A 14984-nucleotide genomic window follows, 5' to 3' on the forward strand; every position below is an offset into this window, starting at 1 on the left:
GACACTCACATCTTAAGAGGCCAGAAGGTGCACCAAAACTGAACTGGAGCGTGGCTTTGGTGTGGCTTTCGGACTCTTAGGACGTATACATCATTTAAACAGCATACCTCCAAAGTGGCCCAAAGCACCTTATTTGGTCTGTCTGTTCGGGCCCTTAATTTCTAATCTAAACCTTATTGCTTTCACTAGAGAGAAAGACACTAGAATTACCTGGAACTACAGGAATGTAAATGTTCTCAGTCACAACTCAGAACACAGTTTAAATCCAGAACACGGATCCTTTATTGGGCTAAAGAAAAAAGTTATTTCACAACCAGGAGTTGGTGGGGGGACACTTGCCATCGTGTCTCAACAATGGCTATAGTGGCTAGTGCCAATGGGGAAATGTTAACCAATATCTGAAAGGCTACAGGTTCTTCAGAGCATTAGTTATATTAGACATTTGCCAATCACTTTATGGGGGTAGATTTCAAAGGGAAATGAGGTAGTTGAGAGGGTGAGGAAGTTGTTTCTCCTCACGAACCCTCATAGAGCAGAACGTTCTTTCTCCTCACTAACTTTCAAGAAATGTGCTGTGATAGAAGCAGCGTGATGAGATGTCCTCCTTTCCCAGGGCATATCTTACATTTCCGCCTTCTGTCCAGGAGAATTCTAAAATGCCCTCCTTTTGAGCATGACTAAGAAGCATGGGTTTATATTTATAGTAGTGCTTTTAGCTTTATTTTGTCGTCCATTTTTTCTTGAATGCCCTACATTTTGTGGTGCCTTTTCATCCTTTGTGGTGAAGACATCTGGCCACCCTGGGGAGAAGGCTAAATGGGAAAAGCAGCAAGCCAAGGAGTGCTGAGCATACCCATCCCAGCTACTACTTCTCCATTTGATATTACGCACATACACACTTGACAGCCCAAGCATAGGACACCAGTTATCGCAATAATACAACACAATACAGTATTTCTGCCTTTAGTCACAGAAGAACTTGTCCAACTACGTGTCTAATTTAAATCTCCCTCTCTTCTCCCCGTATATCCTCTTTTTAGTGTGAGACAAAATAGTTTAACAGCATGCATACATTTCAGTACAATATTGTCATGCTGTCCATTCAATGTGCTTCCTTCCTGTCTGTTCCAAAAGTGTTTACCAGAACAATCTGTTGTTAGCTAGCCACAAAACCATTTCCTTTTGTGTAGCACATTTCACAAGCTTAGTATTGTTTTGTACTGGTGCGGCTGTGTTGTTCCCTTTTCTGAATTTCAGAAGTAATTTTTAATCTTGTGTGTTGTAAGGCAGATAAGATGGATCCGTGTTGACCCCTTTTACTTAGGTTGAGTCTAATAAAATTTATTTCTGGATGTTTCCAGAATCCTGTGCTCCCTATGTCAAGGGTTTCAGTAATGTTATTTCCTGGTCCCACCCAACTGTATTTCCTTCCTAAGGGAATGGTATGTGCATTTTATCTTTTCTTCCTCTCTTCCAAGTTCCCAACTCCACCCCCAACTCAAAGAAGCCATCAAAAAGGTCCCATTATGGCACTGCTAATCTCTGTAACCATCTCTTTTAGGATTAAAGGGTGTAACCCATTTAGTCTAGAGTTTGAGGCTATCAAGCTGTGTTCAAATGGAATTGCAAACATCCTTCATTTCCCAGTGTCATTCTCCACACCCTCAAAATGTCATTCAGCGTTGGCCTCCTTGTAGACTTTTTGTATGAGGCTCACAAGGCTTACTTTGTGTAATTTTAACGCCTCTGTTCAAGTTAGCCACTTTTCCAAATGATCATCTGAAATTACTGTTCTTCGGTATTCATATTCATAATTACTTAAAAGAGTTGTTGGTTAGCACAATTCCCATGCAGTTCTATGCCTCTCCACTCAGATGTAAGACCTGTTGATTTAACCAGTGGCATTTTACTCAGACTTCAATGTTATTTTTATTTTTTGTAAGGTATACAATACCTTACAAAATTACTTTTCAATTTTTTAACAATAGTTACTATTTGTGAAAATGAAAATCTCTTTCCCCATTTTCAGGTTTTTACTAGCATTTCACAATTATGACATATGGCGACTGCACAGTCATCTTGAAAGCAGCATCAGAAACAAGAAGAAGGTATTGCCAAAACTGAAAACAACAATGTTAGGTTTAAGTTTTGGCAATGCCTTCTTCTTGTTTCTGATGCTGCTTTCAAAGTGATTATGCAGTTGCCATATGTCTTAATTGTGAAATGCTGTTGGATATGTTTGATTTTTTTCCTCACAAAAAAAAATCACTAAGCTAGAACATTTTTTTCCCCTCCGGTCAGGTTTTCTATACCGCCCTTTATTTGTTCTTCACATGATGGGGCAAAGTTACTTTCTTTATTTTATTTATTAAAATATTTATGCCTTGCCGTTTGTCAAAAGATCTCGGGGCCTTCAAACATTAAAACAACAAATTAAACAGCAAAAGCTAATTGAAGCTAAAACATAAAACATAATGAGTTAAATCAGATTAAATTTTAATTTTTTAAAAAGTATTTTGGGTGAATTAATGAAGGTGAAAGGTCTTCTTGATGAACAGCCAGGGGTGTTACTAGGAGGGTGCAAGTTGCACTGGGTGACACTCTGAAGAAGGGTGACACCACTCTTCTCCAAATGTCTGCTTTTCTCTCTCTCTCTCTCTCTCTTTCTTTCTTTCTTTCTTTTTTTTTTTTTTTTGACTGAAATGGGTTGTGACATTCACCTGCATTACTTTAAAAGCATAAATGGGACAAGGCTCAGTGGGCGGAGAAAGGAGATGCCTCATGTTTTTATTTTTATTTTTTTACTCTTTTCAATTTTCTTTAAAAACATGACCTTCTAACAATTTTTCACTTTAATCACATGAAAGTATGTGAATGTAAATATATTCAGGCCATGACGATATTGTAATTTAACAGTATAATTTTAATTTTTTTATGTCACAACTATTGCCATTACATTCAGTGATATATGAGAATTACGACTTATGAGTAGCAGTGCAAAAAACATTACTAAGGATTCTGTATGGGATGGTATGGGAGGAGGTCAGTGGGGGTGACACCATGAGTTATTGCATCAAGAGATACCAGGCCTAGTAACACCGCTACTGTGTACAGTCATGTTTTCACTTGGCGCCTATATGAAATGAGTGTGGCCACCAATAAGGCCCCAAAGGGAGGGCATTCCACACTTGTGGTGCCATACTGTCTACCCATCTGTTTTTGGCTCACTTTAAGGTGCTGGTGTTGGTCTTTAAAGGTCTATATTGGGAATTGAGCCCTGGTGGCACAGTGGTTAAATGCCTGTACTGCAGCCATTCGCTCGAAACCACAAGGTTGCGAGTTCAAGACCAGCAAAAGGGCCCAAGCTCGACTCAGGCTTGCATCCTTCCGAGGTGGCTAAAATGAGTACCCAGACTGTTGGGGGCAAATTAGCTTACTTGCTGTTCACCGCTATGATCTTTGGAATAGCGGTATATAAATAAAACAAATTATTATTAATTATTATTATTAATGGGGACCTTTTGGCCATCTGTTTTAGGCCAGCTGCCAGAATCCCCAGTCAGCAAGGCCAGTGGAAAGATTGTATGGCAATTGTAGTCCAAAATGTTTGAAGACTAAAGAGTCTTCATTTCTGATATAAACACTTTGGGTCCAGTTTATGCAAAAGGCCATTTGTACTACTATGAGCTTACTTGAACTTTGAAATCATCTTCTATGGACCTGTTCCCTGGACCAACAATAAGATCTATAAGACTGGCAGTTACCAGAAAAAAGGAGCTTTTCAGTGGTTGCTTGCATCATATTTTTAGAATGGGAAGAGCAAGTATGGTATAGTGGTTTGAGTGTTGGACTCTGACTCTGGAGAACAGAGTCTGAATCCCTACTCAGCCATTGAAACCCACTAACCTTGGGCAAGTTACACTCTCTCAGCCTCCCAAGAAACAAGGCAAACCCACTTCTTGGCAACATGTCTTGCCAAGAAAACCCTGTGATAGGTTCTCCTTGGAGGTGTTATAGATCAGAACCAACTTCAAGGTACACAACAACAACAACTTTCTTGGGAAGTATCTTTTGCCTTCCCAACCTCTAGAAGGATTTTAAAAAGTTGTTTAGTCCAGTCTGTATTTGCTTAATGTTAATGTATTGGGCTTTTAACCAATGATTTATCTGTTGCTCCTGCTAGCCTATCTGTTATTTGAATTATTTAATAAACTGATTGTTGTTTCTTGTTTCCATGGTTTGGTTATGTATTATGTACTTGAATGAAATGAATGAAATAATTAACCTGTTTTGTGTAGGCTTTTATTCTAAAAACTAGCTAGAAATCCATTAAATTAAATTAAAATATTAAAATCAATAATATTTCATCCTTGAAATTAAAAGCTGAATTCCACCTCTCTTGCCATTCTAAGGCTTATAATTAAAAAAAATTATGATTTAAAAGCTTCCACTTTCTAAAATATATTAATTCTCCAATATTTTGTACGGCCAAAGTTATATTGCTATTCTCGATTTCTGTGTTTACATTAACTGCAGAAGTATTTTTGACCTGATTTTCCAGGTGTTCTTATAATTGGCATTTTGTTAATCCATGCTCTCTCACCATGGAGCTATAAATTATCAGAAATATGTGTGCTTGTAAAACTGCCTGTTTAAATATTTAATTACTCCCTACAGTAAGGTCACAAATAATTATATAAGTTTGAAGAATAGGTATATTAAAAGAAAGTGACCTAAGAGGGCTTGATAGTCCTGAAAAACAATTGATGTTGGCCGTCAGATATTGTGATCAGTCTGAGAGGTTTCCATTTGATGGTATCTGGAAACTAAAAGGAAGAAGAATGGTAGCACAAATCACTGGATCAAATCCACCAAGCAAAACTATTGTGCAGCTTTCATTTCAGAAATAATCTTGTTCTCTGGAATGGAACAACTAGAACCCCAGTAGGAGCTATGTCAGCTTTCCACAACCTAGTGGATCTCGCTTTTTGCTTTCTGCCTTTTTGCTGGGCAGTAATGATGGCTTACACATTTCTGGGTGAGGAAGTTGAAAGATGGCACAGATTTACATCTATTTTGCATATGCTAATTTATATCATAGAATCTTATTGCTGGAAGGGACAACACAGGCCATCTAGAGATACATAACTGAGGCCTGTACAGACCATCACTTTGTGCCAACCTGAGAGCAGAGTCAGGGTATCGCGTCCAGATGACGCACACCCTTGACAACACCACCAGGGCACCATGACATCACCCACCGTTTCTGACAGAGCATGGCATCATGACACCCCTCCAGCGCTGCATCCAGATGACACAGCACTGAAGGGGTGCCATATAGCTGTGCCACCGCAGCTATGGTGCCCTCGAAAGGCTGGATCAGGGCTACGGTGTGAGGTTGCTGTGACCCCAACCCGACTGAAGAAAGGGCGGCTGCATGCAGCCCCTTCAGGGCTGTTTGTACAACCCCTAAATCACTCCTGAAAGATTCCCATCCATCCTGTTTAAAGACCTCCAAAGCTGGAGTGTCTGCCACTCTCCAAGGTAATTTATTCCACAGCTGAACAGCTCTTGCAGTCAATAAGTTATTTCTAATATTTAAGTTGAATCTCTCTCTCTCTCTCTCTCTCTCTCTCTTTTTTTTTAAAGATGTAAATTGGGAAATGATTACGCTAACTTAAATAGAAATATAATGCATCTCCAGAGGAGGGTGACAATACAATCTATAAAATGTAATACCTCTCTCCAAAAATGGCGAGACTGTATGCCTGATCAGTCTGCTATCCAGGTACTAACTGTTTTAGGAACTAAACGGCCCCTTCCTCTCCCTAATCCATGTGTGGGGAGAAAAAGTGGAGTGATAGAACCAATTCTGGAAGGCATTTTGTTCAGAGCTCTCTTCCCACCAAACCTGGTAGCCTGACCAATAGACTTTGAAGGACATGACTATGTGCCATGTTGATACAGCAGTTTTATTTATGTATCTGCTAATTTTGTGGAGGTTTGTTGTTGTTGTTACAGCTTAGTTTCAGAAAGAGAAATGAAAAGTTTGCAGGAAATTATAAATTTTGGATAGAATGACATTTCTCAAGATGGTAGAGAAGGTTGTAGTCATAAAAACGATGGACTAGTCTCTAAGAATGCTTTGCACCACTTGCTGTCTTCTGTGGTGTGTTATCATCATTACACAATCAAAGCTCAGCGGTGGGAAAATTGTACCCATTATTCCAACATGATTTGTGGCTGGGAAGACAGCTCTGAAAATGGCATAGCATTTCAAGCAAATTGCCCAACCCATGTCCCATGGTTACAGTCCTCTAAATTGCTTATATTGGAGTGGTTCCATATTAAAATATTTGCATTACGTGTTTTGCAGGCGGAAGCTTGCAGTCCTTCTATTAAACTGTATTTGATTTTTTTTTCAGAACAAGCCTGCATCAAATAGGTATAATTAATTCCAAAACATGCAGCTGAAAAAACAAAAACATAAGCCATCCCCCCTCCCCCCCCCCGTGCTCTATTTGCTATCGCTTGCGTATTTGACTCTTTCCCACTTATCGGTTCTCCTAATCTCTCATGATGGGCCTATCTGAAATCATTACGGCGAGGACTCACCGAAGAGAGCATTTGCACACAGACATCTTGTACATCATTAGCAGATAAGAGAGCTCCTGAAATTGTACATTAACGTAGGTGTGTAGAACTCGCATTGGGGCTTGGCAGTGGCAGATTTGGAAAAACAAGGCAAGCATGCTCCACTCCATGGGAGTTGTAAGTAATAGCGCACAGGAATGTTGGCAAGATAACCCAGGTGAAAGACAATTAAGGTATCCTAGCAAATCTGGAATGTGCTTGGAGCAACCGCTGGCTGGTTATGAGGGAAGGCAGGAATGTGTCCTGGTTTTCCCTTACTGGAGCTTGCTAGGAGTCGGAAAACACATTGATTTTTCCAGCCCAAGGAAAAGGAGCTTGAGTTTTTTCCCACCTGAAGACATCATACACCTTTTGCCTCGTTCTGCTCCAACACACAACAGCCTTTGACACTCAACACTCTCCTGAATCCAGCTTAGTTGCATTGTGTCCTGTGGCACCGAAGTGAGAAAATTATCTCCACCAAAATGCCTGCCTACAAATTCTGTAATTGTTTTCCATTAAGCCCAACGGAGGCCTCCAGGCATCCACCTTTCCTCATGGAAAATACACAGGCTTACCTGGTCTGCATGCTTCAGTGCCTCATCACAATCCACTGCTTTGATTTCAAAGCAGTCAGCAGCAGTGCATTTCCTCTTACGGACTGCTCAGTGAGACATCACCAGCACCAGCACCATCGCCACCAAGGAATGGTGTTTTGGGCTGCTTTCCCTGCAGCACTTCAATTCTGTGGGAAAGTTCTCTCAAAGGAAGGGGAGAGCAAAATTATTGATGAAGAGCTATTAAGGGCAAAATTATACATTACAAAGCTAATATGGGTTTCCCAGTCCTGCATTTGCCACATAATGCTAACCTCACCCAGTCCCCTTGCAGATAAAAATGGCCAAATTTGGGAGTGCTACATAACCCTTTCTGTGCCCTGTAATACTCACATGGAAATTCCAGGCATATTTCAGAGATTAATTTCTTGAAGGCTACCTATTAAATCCATGATTCCTATTAGGAGAATGAGAGCCATCATGGTGTAATGGTTTTTGAGTACTGGACTATGAACTTGTAGATCAGGGTTCAATTCCCTGGTCAAGCCAAGGGCTAAAATCCCAGAAGGTGGCTTTGGGCAAGTCACAGCCTCAAAGGATGGCAATGGCAACCCCCTCTGAATAAACTTGCCAAGAAAACTCTATGATAGATTTGCCTTAGGGCTTTCATACGTCGAAAATGACTTAGAAGCACACAACAAATAGGAGAATGAATGCCTGTACAATGGACCCTTGTTATACGCTGGGGTTTGGTTCCAAGACCCCCGTGGATAACAAAATCTGTGTATGCTCAAGTCCCATTAAATATAATGGCATAGCAAAATGGTGTCCCTTATAAAAATGGAAAATCAAGGTTTGATATTTGAAATTTATACTTTTTTGGAACATTTTCAAACCATGGATGCTTGAATCCGTGTATAAAAAAATCTGTGTATAAGAAGGGCTGACTGTACTACTATTATACACTGTAGTATATTAGCCTTTATCCCAATAGTTCTCAAACTTTTTATCATTGTGACCCCCCTTTATATCTACATCCCGATGTCAGACACATGCCTGCTTGACATAATATATGGATAAAAATATTTTGTTAGTTTAGTGTGCATAGTTTCATTCACACATTCATCTATATAAATTTGTTAACACTTTTTAGGGAAATAGCTCTGCTGCATCCTTCTTGCCAAGGTTTGGGAAGTATAGGAAGAGGAGGAGATCAGGGCCTCCAAGTCTCATGCCACCCCCCTTGAGCAACTTTTGCGCACCCCCTGGGCTTCCTGCCCCCTGTTTGAGAACCACTGCACTCAAAAAGATGGTCACTGGACCAGTTGTTCTTCTGGTGACTTTCCAGGAAACAAAACAATAACAACAACAAAAAGAATTGAAGCTAATGAGCACAAATGTGTTATTGATCATTGGTTCATATGGGGGGGGGGAGCCTGTCCATCACATCACATAGCCTGAGAAGCACTGTAGATTGATATAGTATAAATATATCTTCTTTCCCTCTTCTCCTTTCATGTGAGCCTCTTTCTGGTGTTCATGAAACACTTGTTCAGCCAGTCCTAAAATTGACTTTTTCTTATTCAAATCCAATTATCAGCCATAAAGCAGAGATTTCCCAGAGAATTTAACTAAAAAACCACACCTCTGAATGCAAAAGGATCTTGCAGCACCTTTGAGACTAACTGTGTGAAAGACGTTGTAGCGTGAGCTTTTATAGACTCAGGAAGATGCAAGGAGATGAATTGTCCAAGATCATCCAGTGGGATGAGTGGAGATTCGAACCCTGATCTTCAGAGTCATAATCCAATTTTCAGACCACTACATCACGCTGGTTCTCAGAAATTATAGTGCAAAGACATTAATGCAAACCAATAATAAAATCTTGGAAGGCAAAAAGAGAAGATACAGGGCCAAGAGAAAAGGCTGAGGCTTATGGTCTATCTAGAAGCAAGGCCCCAAGGTTTCTGTTCTAGCAATTCTAATAATTTATAATACATTAATGCTAAACAGATAGTTCTGTTATTTTTCTTTTCACCTTCAGCAGATCTTGGTAATCCTGGCTTCAGGATTCTGAGATTTGTAGTTAAGAGGAGTAACCTGTAATGGGGAACAGAAGGGTAAGACAGTTCCAGTTAATTTTTTGTTTTGCTATTTTTTCATCAGCTTTTAAAATGTACCAGTTTCTCTTTCCTTCTCTCACTTTCTCTTTTTATACTTGGCTTTTTTCAATTGCAAACTGACTTCAAAGTGCAAACGGAGGTTGCATTCAAGTAGCTCAACAGGAGAGCAAAAAGCAGAATCTTGCCCTTACTTGTAGGTTCAGGCAAAAGCAAACTACTACAGCCTCTTCTAGCTTGTGTGTTCTTCCTCGTTAATTACCTTTGGACACCTTAACCACACTCTGACATTGCTTGGCCACACTTGTTTCCATCTTTGAAATGTTGGAGGGTATATGAAGAAACTTGCCAAGAAAACCCCATGATAGGTTCGTTTTAGGGTTGCCATAAATCAGAAATGACTTGGAGGCACACAACAACAACAACAACAACAACAAATAAGAAGGTCATGGGAAAGGTATTCATTAGTATTTGTTATTTTTACTTGCCAGCCAGTTCTGGGATTCAGACTTTTCGTAAACCTGCCATTGTGAAGTATTAGTACTGCCGCCGCCTGTAGTCAAACACAGTTACTTAGGCAGTGGGAAATAAGACAATTGACAGATAGATTTAGGAACTATCATGATGAAGTAGGAACTGCCAAATCTTCAGTAATGACTAATTAATAGGTCTGCCATAAACTCAAGGTAGTAAAGCTGGATTAGAAGGAACTGCATACATTTACAAAATTTTCATGATAAGATTTTGAAAGATCAGCAGACTTTACACAGTCAAATGTATACAGTCTTTCAAAGCAATTTCAGAGGAGTCCTGCTGATACCTAAATTGGAATTATTAGTGCTATGTACTCAAGTCTTTACTGGGTGGATTTCTGCTACAGGAAAGGTAAGGATCACAAAATGGCTTGTTTTGAGGACTGAGCTTTGTAGCAAATTGCGGATTAGGGGCTTATATTCTTGAAGTCCTACAACTTCCACCACCAACAGAGAAAGTTTTGTTTATAAAAAGGCATGTAGATTTGTGGAATTAGCTTACACCTTTAAAATGTTATGGGGTCAACATAATGATCTATTCTAGCAGCAGTATACTAATCACAACTGAAATTGTACAAAGGATGATCTGCTATCCCTGACATGCAGGTATGCATAGGTTAACACAGATTTGCATAAAACAGCATGTGTTAATGTATATTTACAGGTACAAATTTAAAAATTATTAGTATAATTTAAATGTTGTTGTTAACTGCCATCAACTTGACTTTGATTTACAGTGACCCTATGAATAAGAGATCTCTAAGTCACCGTGTCATTAACTGCCCTGCTTAGATCTTGTAGATCAGGACCATGGCACATAAATATTTCACAGTATAATGAGGAAGACTGTGACCAAGAGACATATGTGTCTCCTTAGCTGCTCTGTAGGTGCTACCTGTCCTCAGGCAAATTCAAGGCTCCAACTCTGTTGTGTTCTGGTTCTTTTTCTCTGAGCTGAAAATGGACCGGACAACCCTTCAAAAGAGAAATGAATCTCAAAATCTGAGCCTAGATGTTGTTGGACTACAACACCAAATATCCTTGACTATTAATCATGCTGGTGGAGGTAGGGAAATTCTGGGTGCTGAGGTCCAAGAGATCTAGGTTTGAGACCCACTCAAATAGAGCACTGTAATCTGTATAGCAGGGCACATGGCTAATTTACACATGCATAATGAAAAATACTACAGTCCCATAGAATACCATTCCACTACACAGCCAGAGCCACCCCTGTCAAATGACAAATGCTAAGGGTAACTTTGCCCTAGGAGACCTCCAAGGAGAAAGAGATAACCACCAACTGTTTTTATGGCTGTTGCCTCCACTGCCATTTTGGTGATCCTCCAAAGCTCACTAGAGGTCATTGGGAATGGGCCACACAGTGAAAGTGGTGCCATGTCCTTGCTACCCAAAACACCTCCAGCTCATTTCTCTGAAGAAGAGTGTTGGGTTATGAAACCACAGTGTGTCCACCTTACTGATCCTCAAAGCATCTGGGTACCACCTAACTCAGCACTCCTATTCACAATATTGGGCCATAGTTTTGTTGGTTGTTTTTTTTTAATGGAGAGTGGCATTAGCTTTATTGAGCCCTTCAAGATCTGTGGTTCTGAGAATTTTCCTCATTATGTTGAGTGCTGACACCAGTGTTGTTTACCTTAGTTGAAATGACACATATTCACAATGGTGGTAACTGACTACATACACCAGCAAGCTGTTTAAAAGGGAGTAGTGAAGCAATAAGGCAGGAGTGGGCAACTTTGGTGTGCCAGGAGACCAACTTTATCCACCCCTGACCTCTTGTAACCTGCATCCAGCTTGGTACCTGCTGAAGTTTAGCAGCAAATCAAAAAAGCCCTTAAAAACAAAGAGGAAATATCTGTTTTAATGGTGTTTTCCCACTCTGCTACAAATTCCAGTCCAGTAGCAGACTGAAAAATAAACCAGAAAGCAAGCATTTTCTACTTGTTCCAGTTGAGAACAAAATTGGATATTCATTCATTCATTTTTGGCATTTGCTGACAAAATCTGGCAGTGCAAACGGTGGGGCATATGTTCCTTACACCTGCAGTAAGGATTTGGTCATAAAAGGTTGGGACATTCCTGTTGTTTTGAACAATGAAGCTGAGTGTTTTATGAGTACTCCCAATACAATGTCACATTGTTAGAATACTCAGGACACTAGAAGAAGAGGAACAGAAAATTAAAAGCACAATAGTTCTTTAAATAGCATGTATATGGACAGAATGGACATTGCATGATGTTGAGTAGTGGTTCCTATTTCTGTGAAAGTTGAATTACCCCAAAATCCATAACAAAAGCTGTGCATGCACCAGCAAAGGGAAACATATTGTTTTTGTTTTCCAGTGACAAAACACCAAGGACTGAGAAAATGAGATTGTGGGGAAATGAGATAACCCTAGAAAAAATATTCTGGGTTCTTTCAGATTATTACAATTGTGCATTTATTGTGTTACAAAATTATTATCTGGGAAAACCATACACTGTGGAGTATGTTAGGGTAAGATTATTCAAAGTTCACACCTAGCCTGAATCTATTGACCCAAGGAAATAAAAATACATGTTGTGGGTAAGAGCATAGTTTCAACATCATTGAGGCCTTGCACAGATTTGAAATGCTGATGTCTCAACTGTGGTTAAAAGACTAAGAGCTGGTCATGGTTGACTTGCTTCATCCTCCTCTCTCCTCCCACAGGAATTCCTCCTCTCCTTTCCTGGCCATTGTTAAAACACAATCTCATGCTTCTGTCAGTACTAACCATGATTTCCCTCTCAACTAGTATGCTTTGCCAACCCTGGTAACTGGGGCTGATGCTGATAAAAGATATAAAATGCTATTGTAATTATATCATAGTTAATTTTAATTTATTCAGTACGTTTGTACGGCTCTCACAAGATAAACACAAATAAAAGGTGTAAGGCTTCATTCTACAATTTGAGCCCCCAGGTGTTGTTGACTCCAGCTCCCATCAGCCCTAGGCTCAATTGCCCACTATGGTCAAGGATGGGAACTGTAATCTAACAACACGGTTGGAGGACCAGAGGTTCACTACCCTGGCTTTATGGATAGGCTTGCCATATCCTGCCTGTGGGCGGGACTTTCCTGGTTTTGGGCAGGTCTGCACGGTCCCGCCCCGGGTTGCCCCCGCCCCCGGGATTTCCCCCGCCCCTGGGCTTTGTTGCAAAGTGTGCAACAGCGGTTAGCTCTGTAGGCCTCTCTCCTTTGGCGGGGGGCTTCCCTCCCCTCTTTGGCTCCACTGGAGCCGAGGGAGGAAAGAAGCCTCGCCTGCCGAGGCCAGACTTCTTTCCCCGCCTGAGCTCCGCCGGCAAAAACGGAGCCCAGGCGGGGGGAAAAAGGCTCCCCGAGAACAGAGCCCAGGCGGAGAAGGAATCCTCCCTTCAGCGAGGCTCCTTTTCAAATGTAGGACCCCCCAAAAAAGCCCTACATTTGAAAATTTTGTCCTACATTTGTCCCGGTTTGGAGGTCCTGACTAATGGCAACCCTATTTATGGAAGAAGGGAAAGGATATGGAAAGCATGTCAGTCCACAGGCATTTTCATATTCTTAATATTGGTAGAGACGGGTATTGCCCCATTGAGACTAGGCCACTGAGGTAAGCATTTCATTACAAGCAGAACCACATCTTGTTAGAAAAAGATTCACCATCCCCTCACATATGGCAGATATGAGGCAAGGCCTTGAACATGCATAGGAAAGTTTGGCATATTGTGAAATAAAAACCCTGTTAAGTTACCAAGGGTCCAAATACTACAGGTTCAATTGCATGCTAAAAGATTACTATACAGTAGAAGTGGGAATCATGTAGGTCTCCAAATGTTGTTGGATTGCAACTCCCAGCAGCCTTAGCCAGCATAGCCAATGGTGAGGAAAGTTGGGAGTTGCCATTCAACAGCATCTAGAGGGCTGTAGGATTCTCACTCTAATGTACAGAACTGAATGAGGGGGAATATCAGCCTTCTGCACACAGAGCAGCGATTTTTATTAAGACTGTTCACTTTTTAAAAGTAATTTGTTGTTTTTTTCCCCTCGCTCTCTTTTAACACCACAAGCCTTCATAATCATTGCCGCTTTACTGATACCCTTTTGACTCCACTTGGCTGAACATTCCCTCCAAGTTGGGGGAGAAAAAGAAAGCAGCTGATTGGTGCTCTGATGTGCTGGTGTAATAGAAATTAATGATAGCATTGTAATGCCTCCTGGCAAAAGTAATCTAGATTCCTGTTTGCTAATGGAAACTTGCAGGAAACAAAATTGAGTCATTGATGTCTCAACAAAAATGTTGGCCCATTGTTTGACAGCAAAAGCAAGGGCGTGCTGCGACTGTGTAGGGCTTTCTGTTGTTGTGCTTTTAATTTTAAAACACGTTAGGTTCATATCAATGGGGAACACACGTATTAGAAAAACACTGAAACCAAACCTCAAGATCGCATCCATAAAGCCAGATACAATTAGGGAAATAGAGAAAAACGCTTGCTTCATGTTCTGGTCCCAGATTTTCTTCTCACAGAGGTAGGTAATATCCTTTCCAACATTTTTTTTTTCAGATAGCGACCTGTTTTTCTCCTACTGTCCATATCCAATAAGTTAACACATATGAGATAAAAAGCAATACATAATGAGAGATTTAAAAATTTGGTAACCACTAATGAGTTGACAGTTGCTTAATACAATTTACAACCACTGATTTAGAAAGATAAGTAGGAAAGGGAGCTCCTGGGTCTTGTGCAACATACCATCAGTGGTCTGCTTTACAATGAAAGAGAAAAGCCATGCAGAGATTTTTCTCCCCTTGTTTCTATCCTCTAAAAGGAGCATAGTGGTACTTTGTGGCAGCTGATCCTTTCCCGATCTGGGTTCTCTGGCAAGTGTTCACCTCTGTCAAGCTTCTGGAAATGGTTCAGTAGAGTCTCATGACTTCACAGCAGTTATACTAAAATTCAGGCTGTCTGACCACTCAAACAAGATCCAATTAAAAAGGGGAAAGAGGTAGAGTTTGATTAATTTATATCCCATCTTTCTCTAAAGAATGGTAGTTTACAGTTAGATTAAGACACAGAATAAATAAAACCATTAAAATAGTAATACACAATATTTAAAA

The 14984-nt window shown here is 40.3% G+C and overlaps 1 protein-coding gene across 1 annotated transcript in view; it reads left to right on the top strand.

Annotated features, from left to right (window-relative positions):
• ARHGAP29 (Rho GTPase activating protein 29) overlaps positions 1-14984 on the top strand; it is a 117052-nt gene that overhangs the window by 473 nt on the left and 101595 nt on the right. The window lies entirely within an intron of this gene.

The sequence above is a fragment of the Sceloporus undulatus genome, chromosome 4 (genome assembly GCF_019175285.1).
Source record: "Sceloporus undulatus isolate JIND9_A2432 ecotype Alabama chromosome 4, SceUnd_v1.1, whole genome shotgun sequence".
Classification (NCBI taxonomy): Eukaryota; Metazoa; Chordata; class Lepidosauria; order Squamata; family Phrynosomatidae; genus Sceloporus; species Sceloporus undulatus.